The sequence below is a fragment of the Palaemon carinicauda genome, chromosome 9 (genome assembly GCF_036898095.1).
Source record: "Palaemon carinicauda isolate YSFRI2023 chromosome 9, ASM3689809v2, whole genome shotgun sequence".
Taxonomy (NCBI): Eukaryota; Metazoa; Arthropoda; class Malacostraca; order Decapoda; family Palaemonidae; genus Palaemon; species Palaemon carinicauda.
Window position 1 is genome coordinate 41,320,903 of NC_090733.1, and position 18,937 is coordinate 41,339,839.

An 18,937-nucleotide genomic window follows, 5' to 3' on the forward strand; every position below is an offset into this window, starting at 1 on the left:
AAAGTGGAATACTGAACACCTGCTTTCTTGGAAGCAAACTGTAAAATAGTAAATACCGGAAAACAAGGACTGCTAAATCAGATCGTGGTGCGGTGTGACGCCATCAATAACCGCATGGCTAGCCTGCGCAGTAGAGGACACAGTTTGAGTCGCTGATAGAATGTCCTTTCTCGGGTATTAACGTACTGGGATTTCAGCTCTACTGTATTTTTCAAGTGATACACGTGTCAATTGGTACTTAAAATAATCTTGGTTTTGCAGATAATGCTACTCTCAATGGATCGATGATAGTTTTCTCTAAGAATGGGCCTATTTCTCAGTAGAGATAAAGCTAGAACTAATGGATTGTGGAAATCAAAGAAAAAAGGGCGGCCGGTTCTTGTTAACGTTTTAACATTCCAAATGCGGCTGTTAGTAGGCTACTCTTATGTTGACCCACCTTCCAAGATCTTTTATTGATAAGGTTTTATAAACAATTATAAAAAAAAAAATCCTGTAGGGGCAACCCATCTTGAATTGTACGTATGATCGTTAAACAATTGCTTTAATATCATTCTCCTGGCGTTTTGGTGTTCAGTGTCTAACATAAGAAAAAAAAAACTTAGTTATTTTTTATGTGGCTCTTTCAATCAATCTGTAGGCTACCTTGTGCTGAATTATAAAAAGTTTCATGAATTTTATCCTCTCATTTTCAGCTCTTCAATTTACGTGCCAAACGATCCACAGCATAGTACTATAATGTTATTGCCCTCGTTTACGTTCATTTTCATACTTCACATTATCCGTTGTAGGTTGGTATTCCTTCATTAAGAAAATTACGGAATGATCAACCTTATCGCGGTAGAATTAGTTGGCTTCAGAAATTTAGACCTGTAGGATTACATTCATGATTTGTTGAACATCGTATTAGTTACTCCTTACCGGCTGTTTTCTCTTTGTGCACAGGGTTTTCAACAAACAGAATTGCAACAACAACAATGAAACGGCTGGTTTTGTTCCCCCCTGAAAATAGTAGTTAGGTTAGGCAGACGTAATTTAATTGTGACGTTGGGACAAACTAAGGAAAATTATCATATCAAACATTTTTGGATTATTCTAAGTATAATTATCTGACCTTGTCCAAAACCGTTAATTTAATTAAAAATCCATAGGAATTTATTATTGATACCAGCACCAGTCTTGCTAACGTAAGTAGCGCCAATAATGGAGCAAAAACACATTTTTTTCCCTCTCTACCACGGTATATCCAATAATGTGTACTCTTCAACTTACTGCATATTAATTTTAAAATATTTTGTTTAACTTAATTTTCATATATATATATATATATATATATATATATATATATATATATATATATATATATATATATATATATATATATATATATATATATATATATATATATATATATATATATATATATATATATATATATATATATATATATATATATATATATATATATATATATATAGTACAACGGCGAAGGAAAGTAGATAATTCAGCATTTAGACAATTTATTTGCTAAGCTTTCAGTAACAACATTTCCCATCTTCGGAGCTAACAAATTAACATAAAACATAAATCAATAGCCATAATAACATTGAATCAATGAAATTCAGTTAGATAGGCAAAAATTATAATAAATACATCGAAATACATATGTATTTCGTTGTATTTGTTATAATTCTTGCCTATCTAACTGAATTGCATTGATAACTTCTCTTGTTTATTTCCTTTCCTCACGGATATTTTCCATGTTGGAGCCCATGGGCTATAGCAACTAGCTTTTCCAACTAGGGTTGTAGCTTAGCTAGTAATATATATATAACGGATTTTGAGCGAAGCGAAAAATCTATTTTTGGGTGAGATAGCTATGACATCCTGATGGAAGGTTCCTTTTGGTAGCTTCCTTGGGTATATTAACTACAAGGATATTCCCAGAGAATTAAACCACAGGTTATCACAGAATTCTTACTTCTGGTGCGAGTACCCTAAAGGTTTCCCTTTAAGACATCGTATATCAACAGGGGACGCATGTATTAACATGCCACATAGCTATCTGCACCCCATATAGAGTTAACACTTCGATATGGAAAGGTGGAGAATAACTGGGGAGCCGTTCCACAGTTACACTCGTCTGTTGCTACTTTTGGTACTCGAAACGTAAACAAACGGGCGCCATTGCTAAATGACGTCACGTCCGTCCTCATCCTGATGCCAGCTACTTGCTAATCTCCATGATACAGCAGGACAGGGCGGGGCCTGAAAGGCTGGACTAGAATAGCAGGGAGGGTCCATCAGGACGTCATGGCTATCTCACCCAAAAATTGATTTTTCGCTTCGCTCAAAATCCATTTTTTGGGCTCAAGCCATGACGTCCTGATGGAAGAGTACCAGAGAATCAATGTATCGTGGAAGATTCCCCCCTATTAGAGTAAGTGCCAAGGGCTTTGAATAGAGGTATGCATTGTGACCTCGGTAGAGGTTCCGTGGGGATACAGCTTCCTGCCCCTCTTGGCAGAGAAGTCCCAACGGGTTATACCAAAATTCAAAGCGGTCATCGAAGGGCTACTCACCCTGCGGAGAGTTCGTGAAGGACTCAGAGACAAGACAGAATGGTCAATATTCGTGTAGGAACATTCTCAACAATAGATAAGTGGTGGTTAGTCACTATATTCCATGGTTAGAGAACAATCTGGTCTCGAAGGTATGGCGTAAGTAAGTATTCAATTAGGAATATTACGCAGCATAGGTGAGTATATAATACAGACAAAACATATTATTCTTCTCATTTCGAAAGAAAGGGGTAAATTAAACTACGACATTCGTGTATTTCATAGTGTAAATAGGAGCGGAGAGAGACGCACAAGTAATAAAATAGACATTTTATTTCACAATTGCAGTTTATAGTAATAATAAATGCAATAAGGGATGTAAAGTTAATTTACAATAAAAAAATTATAATGTACATAGAAATTAGAAGACTTCAATCTTGAATCTGAAAGAAATTTTAAATTATTAGAAAGCACAAGTTCCAGAGGAACGTCAGTCTTTAAAAAGGAAAAAACACATCATGCTCTAGGCATGTGGCACTCATGTGAAGTCTATGACATTTCACCTTGTAAAGAACAGTCTATTAGAAACACTAAGTGTCCATGGAATCACTATGTATCACACGAGGGTCAACACAGGCACCCGTAGAGTTAAAGTCCCAAGTAACTTGCTGTTCTATGCAGAGTTAAACTGCAGGTTTCATAACACTACCTGAGGCTACCACGAAATGTTTGACTTCATGCACTTGCTTCGCGTAGTGCTTGAAGAAAACGCGCAAAGATTTCCATCCTGTGAAGCTCTTGAGGCTTTCGAAATCCATACTCTGGAAGAAATTCAGAGATGATGCGACTTTTCTAGGATCGTGACATGCGGGTGTACTGTCAGGATCCGCTCTGCGAATGAAGTAGGTGATTTACGCTCTTAGTTTTTTCAGTGACAGGTCGCTACCCGATGTTTCTCCTTTGAAGAGTTGGCCTCCACCAAAGTCTGAAGTTCTTCGAAGATAGACCTTGAGGCTCTCTACTGGACATAGAGAGACATCTTCTTTCAGGGGGCAGATTCTCCAGGGGCCCCATCTCTTGGTGGGTAATTCGTTTTTCGCGAGAAACATCGGATCAGGGAAGAGGGTAAGTTCTCCTGAGTCTGTAAACAGGATATGACCCTCGACTCTTGATAATGCCACTATTTCGCTGACTCGGGCTCCCGAGGCTAGAGCAAAAAGGAATATAACCTTTTGAGCCAGATCCTTGAGAGGGCACGAATCGTTGTCCAAGTTGGAGGCAACATGGAGCACCTTGTCCAGGGACCAGGAGATAGGTTTTGGCGGGGGTGCTGGGCGTAGACGAGCGCATGCCTTTGGTAGTTTATTGAAGATATCGCTGGACAGATCAATCTGGAAGACGTACTGTAGTGGTCTAGTCAAAGCCGATTTGCAGGTAGAAATCGTGTTGGCTGCTAAGCCTTGTCCATGAAGGTGAATGAAGAAGGACATGCAAAAATCAATGGTGATTTCCGTAGGGTTTTTTGCTTTGACGAATGAGACCCACTTTCTCCAGGATGATTTGTATTGCCGTCGTGTGGATTCGGTCTTGTATTCCTCGAGGAAGTCTAGACTTTTCTTTGAGATCCCAAACCTTTTCTTTGCGGCTAGGGAGAGAAAATCATGAGATGAAGGTCCCTGACTTTCAGTGATGAAGCGAAGACAGTCGACTTCTGTACTTGCTGAGAGAGAACTGGGCCCGGGAGGGGGATCAGCTTGGGCTGCAGCTCCAGGACCAGGGGGTACCAATTGCTCCGGGGCCACTTGGGAGCCACTAGGGCCGCTGTCCCTTTGAAGGTTCTCAGTTTGGAGAGGACTTTCAGCAGAAGGTTGGTGGGAGGGAACAGGTATATCCTGGACCATCTGTTCCAATCCAGTGACATGGCGTCCACTGCTTCTGCCTTGGGGTCCTCGTACGGGGCAACATAACGAGGAAGTTGATTGTTGTCGCTCGTTGCGAAGAGATCGATCTGAAGTTCCGGGACTTGGCGAGAGATGAAGGAGAACGATCTTGCGTATAGAGACCATTCCGACTCTATCGGGCTTGTTCGTGATAGAGCGTCCGCCGTCACGTTGCGGAATCCTTGTAGGTGAACTGCAGACAGGTGCCATTTCTTCTTTACTGCCAGGCAGAAGATTGGGAGAAGCACCTGATTTATCTGGGGCGATCTCAAGCCCTGACGATTGAGACATCTGACTACCACCGAGTTGTCCAGAGTCAGACGAATGTGGATCGAGGGAGGCAGAGAAAGTTTCTTCAGAGTGAGAAGGACCGCCATGGCCTCCAAGATGTTGATGTGAAACGTCTTGAATAGGGGAGACCATGTCCCTTGAGCCTGTTGTTGGTGGGAGTGACCTCCCCAACCCTCCAGCGAAGCGTCCGTGTGGATGTTGAGTGATGGAGGTGGGTGTTGAAGAGGAATGGACCTTTTCAGGGCCTTTGCTTCCGACCACGGCTTTAAGAGTAACCGAAGTCTGTTTGGGAGCCGTCTCTTGAGGTCTCTTCGAGCGATGGATGCAGAACGTCTCCAGACTCCCACGACATCCTTTAGCTGTGCACGAAGCACTGGGTTTGTCACAGAGGAGAACTGTAGAGAGCCTAGAACTTGTTCCTGCTGTCGTCTTGAGATCCTTTTGGATTTCAGCAGTTTTTTGACAGACCCTGCTATTTCCTTCCTTTTCTTCTGCAGGATGGAAAGGCGGTGTGACTGAAGATCCCAATGGATTCCTAACCATTGGAACTTCTGAGCTGGAGAGAGGCAAGATTTCTTGGTGTTTATCTTGAATCCCAGGTGTTCTAGGAACTGGGTGACTTTGTTGCAGGATCGTACACAATCTTCGGGTGATGTCGCCCAGACCAGCCAATCGACTAGGTAGGCCATCACCTGGACGCCGCGGAGGCGGAGCTGTTGAACGAGGGCGTCTGCCAGCTTGGTGAAGATCCGTGGGGCCACGTTGAGCCCGAAGGGCAAGGCCCTGAAAGCGTAGCTTTTCCTTTGGAGTTGAAATCCTAGGTAGGAGGAAGCGTGGTGGTTCATTGGAACGTGCCAGTAGGCATCCGCCAGGTCTATCGAGACCGTGTAGGATCCTTGAGGCAGAAGGGTCCGTATCTGTTGAAGAGTCAGCATCTTGAACTTGTTGTTCGCGATGAACTTGTTGAGGGGGGATAAGTCTAGAATGACTCTGAGTTTGTCGGAGTCCTTCTTGGGGACGCAAAACAGTCTCCCTTGGAACCTGGTTGACTTTACCCTCCTTATCATCTTCTTGTTCAAGAGTTCTAGGACATATTCTTCCAGGAGGGGGGTTGACTGTTGGAAGAATTGCTGGAAGGTTGGGGGTGGTTAAGTCCAGCTCCAGCCTAGTCCCTTCTTGACGATGCTGTGTGCCCAGGGATCGAAGGTCCAACGATCCTGGAATTGGCGGAGTCTTCCTCCCACCGGAAGCACTTCATTGCTTCTGGCTTCCCGAGGGTTTGCTACCTCGGCCGCTAACTCCCCTTCCTCCTCTGCCTCTGGAGGGGCGGCAAGACGCATCTCTGCCTGAGCCTCTGCTTGAGCCTCTACCTTTGGGACGAAAGGTAGTGGATTGCTGCTCAAATGCAGGGGTGAAGATCGGTGACTGTGACAGGACCGGTTGGGTAACCAGCTGAAAGGTCTGTTGTGGCTGAGCAGCCACTTGGGGAGTAGCGGATCCCGGAAACTGCCGTCTCTGTTGACGTTGCTGGGGTTTTGGCTTCGTGGGTTTCCTCTTAGGTTGAGGGCCGTCGTCCTGAGAGGATTTCCTTTTCTTCGACATGCCCCATTTATGGAGAAGGTTCCTGTTCTCCGTGGCGGCTTTGTCGGTGATCTCTTTCACTAGGGAGGAGGAAAAGAGATGTTTACCCCAGATGTTGGAGGAAATCAGCCTCCGGGGTTCGTGTCTCACTGTAGCACTTGCGAACACGAATTCGCGACAGGCTCTACGAGCCCTAGTGAAGCTGTACAGATCCTTCACGACCGTTGCCAGATGTGTTTTGGCAAGGACCATGTAGAAGTCTGGGACCCTAGTGTCACCGGCCATGACTTCAAGCTGTACCTGGAGGGACGTAGATGCGGCAAGCCTTTCCTTCGTATCATGTTCCCTACGAAGGAGGTGATCGTTGAGTTTTGGGAGGTCCTCGTTAAACTGACGACCAGCAATGTCAGGCTCTAGCTTCCCCACTATGAAGGTCGACTGGACGTCTTTCCAGTGCCTATCATCAGGGGGAGTGGTCCGGGAGAAGGGCCTGCACTCCTCCAGTACAGGGCAAGGTTTCCCTTCTTCCACAGCTTTCTGTACCGCAGTGAAGGCCTTTTCAAGAAAGGGGAAGGTCGCATTGTCTGGTGCGACGAAGGTCGGGTGCTTCTTACTAAGCGCCGGCATTTTTGAATTGGTGAAGCCCCTACTTTTCACCGCGTTGGCTAGCATAGCCTGGGCCTTCGAGAGATCGAACACAACAACCTCCTTCGGTTCGGTCTCTTCTTTAGAGGCAGGTTCGGACCTGAGTCGGACGTAACAGTCCGGGTAAGCCTCAAAGTTCGGGAAGAACTCCACTTCTTCCAACGCGATCGAGCCGACCTTCTCACTGATGAAGATCTTGCCCGTGGTGATCGGCATGTGCTCGGCATACCTCCATGGGTTAGTATCCGAGCAGGCAGGGAGGTCCTTAACCAAAATCCTTTTCAGTTGCTTAGAACTTCCGAGGTTGGACTTGAAAAACTCGTGAGTCTCGTGAAGTTTCTTATCCATGAGAGTTTCAAGCATCTTGAAGATCTCCTGAGTGCTAGATGGGGTGGGGTCTGGGGTAGCAGATGTGGAAGGAAGTGATTCCTCAGTCGGTGTAGGAGTTTGTGCAGGGGTAGAAGCGGGGGCGACCTCATGCTCCGAATCAGGGTATTCCACCTGATCTTCCTCATTATCGAGCTCCTCGCCCATGAGGTTCCTCTCCGTAGTCTCCGACACTTCCGACATACGTTCCACGTTGTCGGAATCTAAACGGCACTCATGCATGGACTGGGCCATGACCACATCAGGTTCCACCACTATCTGGACGGTAGGAATCTGATCACTAGGGACCACTGAGTCTTTTGATGCCTTCGGGAATAGCAAGGCCCTCAAATCTTCGGTAGCGAGATGCGGTCCGGTGGCGTTCTTCTGGAAGCCACGCACCCACTTGCGTAGCTTCTCTCGAGCGTTGTCCCTTACCTCCACTGAAGGAGGATCGTTGAACGCTTCGACCAGACGACTCTTGCAGACTGTACAGTGCTGCTGGTCCCAATATTTCAGGTCGCCTTTCTTGGCGGCGCAGGGGGCGTGGGTCCGACACGCCTTGTGCCCGTAGAAGTCCGGGTGCTTCACTCCACAGAAGTTGTGGTCACACTTCATATACTCCTCCTGTAAAAGAAAGAGATCATGAGTATATGGAAGGCATAAGAATGACTTACATTACTTTAAAGTTAAATTTTAAGTAGATAAACTTTCACTTAACATTAAATAATTCATGAATATTGTAATGTTGAGGAGAGGAGCGGGGAAAAGGAAGTAGATAGACACATACTTGTGAATCCCGCCCAGTTGGTTACCGTAACTTTATCAATAGGCAATTTCATTTGTGACCGAGGGACACAAAACGGAAATCCTCATGGATCACCGTGGTGGGTAGAAGCTAAGTTCTAGCAGAGATTGCCTGCGAGGTGTATCAGGGACTGAGATCACTCAGACCCTTGGGTTAAAGGGGTAGTAGGAGACCCCATATAGATCTAGGTTCCGGCAACCAACCGTGCTAAGACACACAGAGTATGCTGGAAATTGTAATATGCAAGAAGACAGCACAGCCACTAGTAGAATGGTAAGACAATACCAATCTACCGGAGTGGCCAAGCCATCTGGCTGCAGATTAGGGCTGTCAGCATGTAGTCGACAGATAGTAGAAGGGGTGCAAGTCCCTTGGTGCTTCCGGAGGGCTCCGGCAGACCGACGGCACGCCGGAGGCCGCTCCAGCGGGGTGTAAGGCATCAAGGCAGACGCATTGAGGATCTAAGCATAATACCAACTTGGCGGCCACCGCCCCCGGCGGGAGGCGGAGGCTCCGGCAGCCGAAGGCTGACGGCTTGGGGATCAGTTCATAAGGTAAAGCAGAATTTGCGAGAATACCCAGACCGCCGGCAATCAATGCCGGCACGCCGGAGGCCGGCCCGAAGGTCGGACAACCGAAACTAGGCAATAGAGGGGTGGGCCATCGGCTGTATGCCGACAGAAGGCGGAAGCCCTCCGGCACACGGAAGGCTGGCGACTTAGGGGAGGGAGGGTATCTCATGAGGGTGTCACCAAAGGAAGGGCGGTATCGCCGGCAGTAGAGGCGGCAAGGGACTGGCACCAGGATAGATAGAGAGACAGATAAGGAGGGATTGGAGGGGTAAGATCACATACCCCTCTGGCATCCCACCTGAGGGAGTGTACCCATGATAGGAGTGGGTCCTATCATCCAATGGCAGGGGGCCGGCAGTCGGCCGGGTGCCAGGGTAACCCAAGGGAGGGTTAGGGTACACTCAAGAGGGGGGAACCCCTGTTGGACAAAACGCTGCCAGTGGCTAACCCCGTAGGACGCTATGAATGGTATATGTACCAGAGCGGCCTGCTCAACAGGAGATCAAGATAGCCCTATCACTCCACCCGAAGGAGGAGTTGTAGGACTGGGGACAGATATGTATAGGCTAGCCTATGTAGAGGTTAGTCTACACCAAGGGATAGGTGGGGAGAGAGAAGAAGAGGGGTCTTCCATAGGGGAGGCTCTGTACAAGAACGGGCACCAAGGAAGGGAGGACGCTCCCTAGCCTAGGGTAGGTAACCAGAATGAGAACGGTGCAAGAGTACCGTCTCAAACTATAACAGTACAGAACTAGCGGCCCCCCCCCAAGGCCTTATCTAGATAAGGAGTGTTAAATCCCAAGCTAGGTAGGCTGAAAGACACATCGCAAGTTGCATGGAAGGGTAAGTAACCTAACCATAAGCAACTGAGGAAGGACAGGCCGTTCCTCTTTCTCGGTCGCAACCCTGAGGGAGGATCATTCCCTTAGGGTAGACAGAGAAGCGATAATTACTCTGATTATGGACACGATTCCCTATATAGAATGGGGAGCATGGCCACACAGAGGGACTGCCCGTAGGCAGGGGATGAAGGGAGCATATAGGGGTTCCTACATTTAGGTTAGGTTAGAAAGGTACGCAATCAAACCGGTCCCCTATATGGTCCCTGAAGGTGAAAAAACACTTGCATCACAGTAAACAGTATGATAAATAATGCCACTATCTTCATAACTTAACCTAGGATCACTGGAATATATCATGCATGAACACAGGTGCTAGGCAATCTGGCCTAGGGGATAAGCTAGCAATCTAGTATGGGGTCAAGCGATGACCAGATAATACTGTAGAGCATTAAAACACGATATATGAAGTTCCTAGCTATGAAGACTAAATAACTAATAATATCAATTAGTTAAGAGGCCGGAATAAGCTGTTCTGACTAGCTAAATAAGGCATGCAAGAGAATAGCAACGCCATAAAATGGCGTGTCCGGTAGCAGCACAGCTCCGCCACAAAACACGAAATATTACGAAAAGTATAAGTTACTTTACGGCCACAGCTTATTTAAACAATACTGGGACCTGGTACTCAACTTTCCAGAAGAAGGCGAGGCAGAAGGTAGCGACATAATGAAGATGCAAGTCGATAAAAATCGCACAAGGGGGAAATCCGTCTATGCAAGGTAGCTACAAGCAGAAGGATGAGGACGGATGTGACGTCATTTAGCAATGGCGCCCGTTTGTTTACGTTTCGAGTACCAAAAGTAGCCACGGACGAGTGTAACTGTGGAACGGCTCCCCAGTTATTCTCCACCTTTCCATATCGAAGTGTTAACTCTATATGGGGTGCAGATAGCTATGTGGCGTGTCAATACATGCGTCCCCTGTTGATATACGATGTCTTAAAGGGAAACCTTTAGGATACTCGCACCAGAAGTAAGAATTCTGTGATAACCTGTGGTTTAATTCTCTGGGAATATCCTTTTAGTTAATATACCCAAGGAAGCTACCAAAAGGAACCTTCCATCAGGACGTCATGGCTTGAGCCCATATATATATATATATATATATATATATATATATATATATATATATATATATATATATATATATATATATACTTGCATACGGTATACAAAAATGTATAGAAGGAAATGTATTTATGCATATTTTACATAAGTTTTGCAATCATTTTGATAGCCATAAAGTTTGAGAAAGAGGAGTCAATTAGTAATCGTTCGAGCATAGGAATTATACAAGAACAAAAGATAGTTTTAATGAAGGGTACAACACACCATTATGTTTAGAGGTTTAGTAAACAACGTATTACAAGATTTTCAAGATGAAGACAAACTTTTGTGTTCTTTTGCTTTGGATTTTCAATAAATATCGCAAGAATATTTATTTTGGCTACAGTTTCTGTACTTAAGACAATTACCACATAAGTTAGCATTTCAAATAACATATTTTCTCATGTAGCGAAAATTATCAAGAGTAAAATGAAACCTCTGGCATTATTGACATTATTTGCAAATTGTGCTCATCGCGTTGGTGTCAGTGTTTCAAACATAAGTTTATAAACCTATTGGTAACCAAATGTTTACAGCTTGACCCACTGACGACACACTCAAAATGAAGTAACATCTGCGGCCGTTGTGGATGTCTCTTCCTAGGGAGAAGGATGGCATGGATGCCCAAGTACTGTCCAACTGCTAAATAGGTGGTGTCTGTCAACCTCTCTCAAGACACGCATATTCAAACCTATATGTATATATATATATATATATATATATATATATATATATATATATATATATATATATATATATATATATATATGCATGCATAAATTTTCTAATAATTGTATAGGATCATATGTTCAGTAGTGTTGAATGTGGCCTATTCGTGAGTTCCATTATTCCATATCCAATAACCCGACCAAGAACTTCACAGTTCACACTTCACGGTTCACAGTTCACACTCAGTCGGCTGCTTCTGTTTCTGGCTCTCAACCGAGTCGATTTTTGTTTTAATTTAAGTCGTCAGTATGTTTGTGGGTGTTCAATCCGAAGCATATGTACCGTGTGGGATGATTTGGTGTTGCATATGTAGACATATGACAACGACCTCTCATTTCCTTTTTTTCTTGATTGCTTCTCGTTTATCGTGTTAATTGTGTTTTCTTTTTGATAGGATAATGCCCCCAAGTGAAGCAGCCATCCTGTTGAATAGATTTTGGCCATTCAGCAAGGTAAGTTAACAATGCCCGTTGTTTTAATTTTTTTTAGCTTTCACAGCTCACGCAGTACCCCTTTCCTGAGGATGATGAGGTACGTTACAGTTGATTGTTAAACCACCGAGCATTGACGTTAAGGTCAGTACTGGACTTGCAGGTATTATTTTACTGTAGTACAGGGCAATGTAACCTCGGAAAAGAAACTACTTTTTCTTATAGAAAAAAATTACACTTCGAAAATGACACTCGTTCCCGTCTTGGTAAATGTGTAGGAGAGCTCCGCGGAAGATCTTGAAGAATTTAAACACCTACAATTCACTATTATATCATATAGAACGCTTATATAATAGTCAATATATGAGCAGCTTCTATTTAACGAAGATATTCGTGTGTATAGTTGTTTCACCTAGATTTTTTCTAAGAGTTTGTTTTTGTTTACTGTGTGATGTCTTGGCTAAAATGAGCTGTTTCACCGCCTTACTGCGTATGGCAGACTAGTTCTCAATGCTATTCTAACCAATAACAGGTGTTTTCTTGACGTCACACTGTTTGAAAACCAATCATGGCGGTTTTTACAAATCTAGCCAATGCTGACACTTATTACTTCACTTATTACTTTCCACCAGTTACCACAGTTTACGTGAAGTTCCGCGGAGGAATATTTTTGCACGTCTCGGATCTCCCTTCAAACTGAAAAGCTCATTTTGCCGTGAAGTATGGAGCAATTAGCAGGACCTTCATCCCGTTCTGACTGTGTCACTTGTGACAATTGCTTTATTTCTTATGGGGATTTTTGTGTACATTATTCAGGGAAAGTTGATTTGCTAATTGCATTTGCTCAACGTCATGGTTTGATTTTGGCAGAGAAAAAGTGCCCTAATTGTGAAAATGTGTGCCGTATAGATTACAACAAATTAGCATTCTGGTGTGATCGTAGTGTGGTTACTCGTGGGAAAAGGAAGAGGAGGTGCAATTTTTTCGTGTCTTGTTTCAAAGGTAAGTTAGATATTGAGACTAATTTGAAGTTTGTGTTCCTTTTTTTGCTAAAGGCGTTTTCATTTGAATTTGTTTCGTTTGAACTGAAACTCAATGTGGCCTTAAGGGGGGGTCGCAGGCCCCCCCCCCCCCGGTAGGCCTAGGTAGGGGTACAGGGCCCCATAGGCTAGGTTAGGTGGGTGTCTTAGGTTCGGTGGTGCCCTGAAAATTACTGTGGCCTTAAGGGGGGGGGTCGCAGGGGGGGCGGAGCCCCCCCGGTAGGCCTAGGTAGGGGTACATGGCCCCCAGGGTAGGGTAGGTAGTTGTATTAGGTTCGGTAGTGCCCCGAAAAATCACTTTTCTCCTCCTCCCCCCACCCAAAAACCCCGCTTCCCACTGGGGTCCCCCATAATTGTAGTAGTAGGTTTATGCTTACATTTTCTGTGTAAGAGTTAGGTGGTTGTAGGAGGATTATCTCACAGTTTCAAGGTAACTGTAGCTCTAATTTACTGTTTTCTTTCGTTTTCTACTTTTAGAAACTTTTAAATCGAGCGCGGAGCTCTCCTACACATTTACCCCCGTCTTAAATGAATAGTTTCAGAAATATATATATATATATATATATATATATATATATATATATATATATATATATATTATATATATATATATATATAAGTATTAACGACGAAAAACGGCAAAAAACAACCAGATTATTGTTGCACATTGCATAGAAACATGAGGAAATGAATAAAAAAGAAACTAAGACTTAACTCTTACACATTAAATGTAAGCATAAACCTACTACTACAATTATGGGGGACCCCAGTGGGTAGCGGGGTTTTTGGGTGGGGGAGGAGGAGAAAAGTGATTTTTCGGGGCACTACCGAACCTAATACAACCAACTAACCAACCTTGGAGGGGTTCTACCCCTACCTATGCCTACCGGGGGGGGGACGACCCCCCTTAAGGCCACAGTGATTTTCAGGGCACCACCGAACCTAATACACCCACCTAACCTAGCCTAGGGGCCCTGTACCCCTACTGGGGGGGCCTCCCCCCCCTTAAGGACACTACCTAACACATCCATCAAACCAAATCCAAAGTGATGGTACTGCTGTATACATCGTTATACTATCACCATTATAATATAGGCTACTCCATAAATTAATGAAGCTTACCTTAAACTGTTGGTTGATAAAGATGTGCTGGTGCTTTGAGGAAAACGTGAAGCCGTTGCGAAGGTTCCTTGACATGCAGGGCAATTTTTATTTTGTAAAATTAAATTGTCTCTCTGGCACAAATCCACTAGTTTTTCAATAATCCCCGAATAAGTTACAACAAATTCATTGTAAATTAGGAAACAGTCAGGACAAGAAGATGGAATTTCAACTTCTTGTGCAACATGAGATGACGTGCTTGCTATGGTCTCCATGTCTAAGAACAAAATGAAATGCCTGGGTAAGATAATGTATTGTCGCGCTGTTGTATTGTCGTGCTGTGATTGGCCAAACATGTATGACGTCATAGTGGATAGGCGCTGTGATTGGCCAAACGTGTAAGACTTCATAGTGGACTAGTTTGTCTGCGGATTATAGTGGTTACAGGGCTCATTTGAGCAAAAACAAGACACAGTCAACAATAACAACAGACTTGGAAGAAATCTGGGAGGAAGACAAGAGTAGAGTGAGTTTGATCGTCGATATTTCGACTATTATTGATTTTCACTAAATTATCTCACTCGTACATACATTCCTACACATTCTAGTAAAAATAAATTGAATATCACTGATATCTTCATGCGGCCCTCTCCTAGACATTTACCTATATAACGATGATGGGTGACCCCCAGTGGGAACTCGGGGTTTTGGGTGGGGAAAACATACTGTGGAAACGATATATAAACGTAAAACAAGCCTTTTCTTCTCTATACATTACCTTCTTGGATGAATGATAATCCGAGGAAAAGACAAAACAGTATAACTGGATAAACTTTGGAGTCGCCGTTGCAATGGATTTGTCTCATGAAAAAATACAGTATCCAGTGCTTCCATCATCTGATGTAGATCAAATGTTAGCGTATCATGCTAACATTAGCAGTGTTTTTCATTTAATTTTTCTCATTCTACATGCCGGTTGTAGACGCTCCCGTGCATTCGTTTGTACATAGCAGGTTTCGACCTTTTGCGCAAACCCCCCTCCCCCCCTCCCTGCGCAGGGACTTTTCCTCCACCAATAGGATTTCTTCTTCTGTAAACGTGAAATGTAACTATTGGTTTCTCTATCAGCTTGGTTCAAGTCTATTACTCGATTAGTTATGTAATACCCTCGTATACATATTACGTTTGACCCAATAATTACTCGTTTTATTATCCGATACCTTGTAAAATCACCATTTTATATTTCCATTAAATATCATTTATCATACATTCCATTTTAACTTCTTATTTTGCTTTTATTTCTTTTGTTATTATCTTGTCACACCCTGATTTCACATAAATACTTGCTCTGGCCAAGTTTCCCATACCAGTTCATTCGTGTTTACCCTCTAGACTCCGTTGTTTTCCTGTTAACCAATCACGAACACTTACGTATTCAAAGATTGCACAAGGGGTTGTCAGTTAATATTTCCCTACCCCCTTCCTTTATTTCTTTAAGTGGTCTATTCATACCACTTCCACCAAATCCTTTTCCCTGGAAACCCTTGTCCTAGTAAGGTGTCCGTCATTTCAAATGCGATTTATTTTTTCATATTTTGCGATGGAGGAAGTTATATAAACTTGTAACGGCTGTAATATTCCATACCTGAAAGCATTTGGTAAATTCCATGGTGATTTTTATGATTCGACATCCAATGTTGATAATTTCCTTAAAGCACACAATATAATACCTCAACGTTTACAGTGCCCCAAGTGCCGTTCCTTCCTACCTTACAGGAAAGACATTCATGTATTTTACTGTAATACCCAAACCAAGACAAGTTTCGCCGTCTGGGTCATAAAGGTAAGTCATTCAACCAAAGTCATTATATTGGGTTTGCGACTTGTTAACCTCTAGGTTAGGTTAGGTTGGTTTGTTAGGTTCTGTACCCTTTTTGTACCTTTTTATATATTGTGTAAAGTGTATATGGAACAATTCTTTAAAATACACATGATATTAACGTAGAATTGCTATCATTAGCAATGCCTTTGTAACGTTGTTAACACTGTATCATTGGTAACGTAGCTGATTTTATCGTTCGTAGTACATACGTGAGGTTTGTGACCTGGGAACTGTTAGGTTAGGTGGGTTTGTTAGGTTCTGTACCCTTTTTGTATTTTTTATATATTGTGTAAAGTGTACAGTGATCCCTCTTTTATCGCGGTAGATAGGTTACAGACCCGACCGCGATAGGTGAAAATCCGCGAAGTAGTTACACCATATTTACGTATTTATTTAACATGTATATTCAGAGTTTTAAAACCTTCCCTTGTACTTAGTACTGTTAACAAACTACCCTTTATTGTACAGAACACTTAATGCATGTACTACAGTACCCTAAACTAAAACAGGCACAAATATTAATAGTACAGCGGCATAGCAGACCAATTGTTCAAATTGGTCTAAAAGCACCAAAATTGGCACACATGTAGATTAATATATTCTAAACATTTTTGGATATGGAGGCATTCAAGATTAGCCCTTAGGAAGATATGGCGGCCATTGTTCAAAATGGCCGCCATTTAACATTAGCGTCATTACATAGACTTCATTATGTGTCGTTAGTTTGGTGCTAGATGGGCCAAAATTCCCTTTTTTTACATCAGAATTAACATCAATAAATGTTTAACAGATATTTAGATGAATCTTCTCAAAAATGGCCCCCAAACTGGCCGCCATTTTGTGGAAAAAGTGGACATTTGATGAAGATTTCAATACTCAATGACATAATACCTCTAATAACCAGTACCTGATTTCAGGAACACACTTTAATTGCTCAAGTTGCTTTTTTATTTCAAATTGCTGGCAAAATTGCTAGTCAAAATAATACACAGAGTACGGGAAGTTTACAGTATGGTCAGATTGTAGTTATATAGTCGACCAAAAGCCCAGTCTCTAGGCACAGTACTTGTGTAATCCTGCAGTACATACATGTAATACAATAACGTAGATTTTGCCACACTATGTTAATTATGATTCCGAACTTTTCAAATCTGGTCACCAGAATTATGAATGTCTACAGATCATAATGTTGGTTAGCAAGTTTTCTGTCCCAATCTACTGGCATTCGCCTTCACAGAAACATAGACCAGTGCATTGCAGTGAAGCGTTCTTGCACTTGCAGCGGTTTTTGCAGCCTTTCTTGCATCCGCAAGACACCAGCTCATAGCAGGCCTTGGATGCCTCAGGGAGTGTGGTCCAGAGTGGTGTGTAGAGCCCATCATCACTCCGATGCCAGCCCCAGTCTGTTGGTGGAGGGAGCACGGGCGTTGGTACCAATGCCTGGCCCCAGACATGACCACCCTGAAGGGCAGATCTCTTCACATGCTGCTCCAGAGCAGCGTAGGTTGGCGGGATGTTCTGAACAGAGTTCGTCTTTGCAAAGAGCTGCTTTCTCGCCTTGTTGACGTCCTTGCATTTGCTTGTGCGGTCATACAGGAGTATGACAAACCTCTCGATGACATGCATTGTATCCTCTTGGATGCTTGTGGGTGCATTTGCCAGACTCAGCAGGGCATCAGTGAGTTCTGGCAGCGTGTTCCATGTTGCCCAGGCAGATTTCTTCCCATGTCCGACTAAGGCTGACACAGTATCACACCCTGTGATGGCATGAAACATTGGAAGAGCACATGCCTTCTCTGGACCAAGGGAGGAAGCTATTTCATGGGCTGCAATGTAGCGGTAGTTCTTGCCTGTCCCAAAGGCTACCCAGAGTTCGTCTCCAGCTGGTAGTTTCTGGACTACCATCACTGCTAGGACCACGACGTCACTGTCTACTGTTCGAACCTGTATCTGGTGGTGACCATGTTGTGCAGCATGTGCTACATGTTGCATCATGCGGGTGTCTGCCTCTTCTTGGTTGCATGGTGCGAGTGAGTTGACATCCTCTTGCTGTGGAACACAGATCACCTGCTCCCCATCAGTGACGACCACTTCCTTGCCTTCTTCTTGAAAGGACTCTGCAAGCATGGTGGAGAGGTAGCTGAAGAGCTCCACTTTGTTGCTATCAACTCGCAGGAAACTTTGCCAATTTCCTGGTATGACTGCTGAGTCGACAACACGCCGACGTACTCCCTTTCCACGCTGTTCTCTGGTTGATGCCTTCAGGGAATCTGCTCTGTAGCTGTCCCACACAAGGTCAAGACGTGATACATGTTGGAAACGTTGTACAACGTATGGGATGAACACTTGCTGTGCATATTCCTCGAACGTGTTGGCAGTACCCGGCTTCAACATCCGTACGATTACTGCTCCATCGAGGACAACAGCAGTGACAGTAGGAGCTTCAAACTGAGGCTCAGCATGGCCTTCAAGGCACACCAGCAAGTCACTCTTGCTCCCTAGGTACAGTCTCCCTCCGTCAGATAAAGCTGGAGGGCATTGCTGATTTTCATGCCTGAAGAACTCTTCTAGATTCCCATCACGGGTCTGGCAGCCGATATATAATCGTGCGAAGAGCGCAACATCATTCTTCAGAGATTTGACCTGTTCTTTTCCTTTGGGTATATTGGGTCCTCTCTTGGTCGCAAACAGTGGTAGCTTGTTCCGGTGGATTGCCACCTCAATGGACTTGGTTCTGTCCACGATGCATTCCTTTGAGAATGCTTCAAACTGGTCTTGGCCAATCTGCTTGGCGTTACGGACTGTTTCTATGACTGCAGGGTCTGCGATCTCCTTTGTGTCGAGCACCAGCAAGTCCTGACTGTCCTCCTCGAAAGGGTTGCCCAGCTCTTCAATGACGGCCACGAGTGAGCGCACATCTCTGGCAAAAGTGTTCTGCACACTTGGTGTCTCTTCGTGGTGACGTGTCTCCTCTTGATCGTG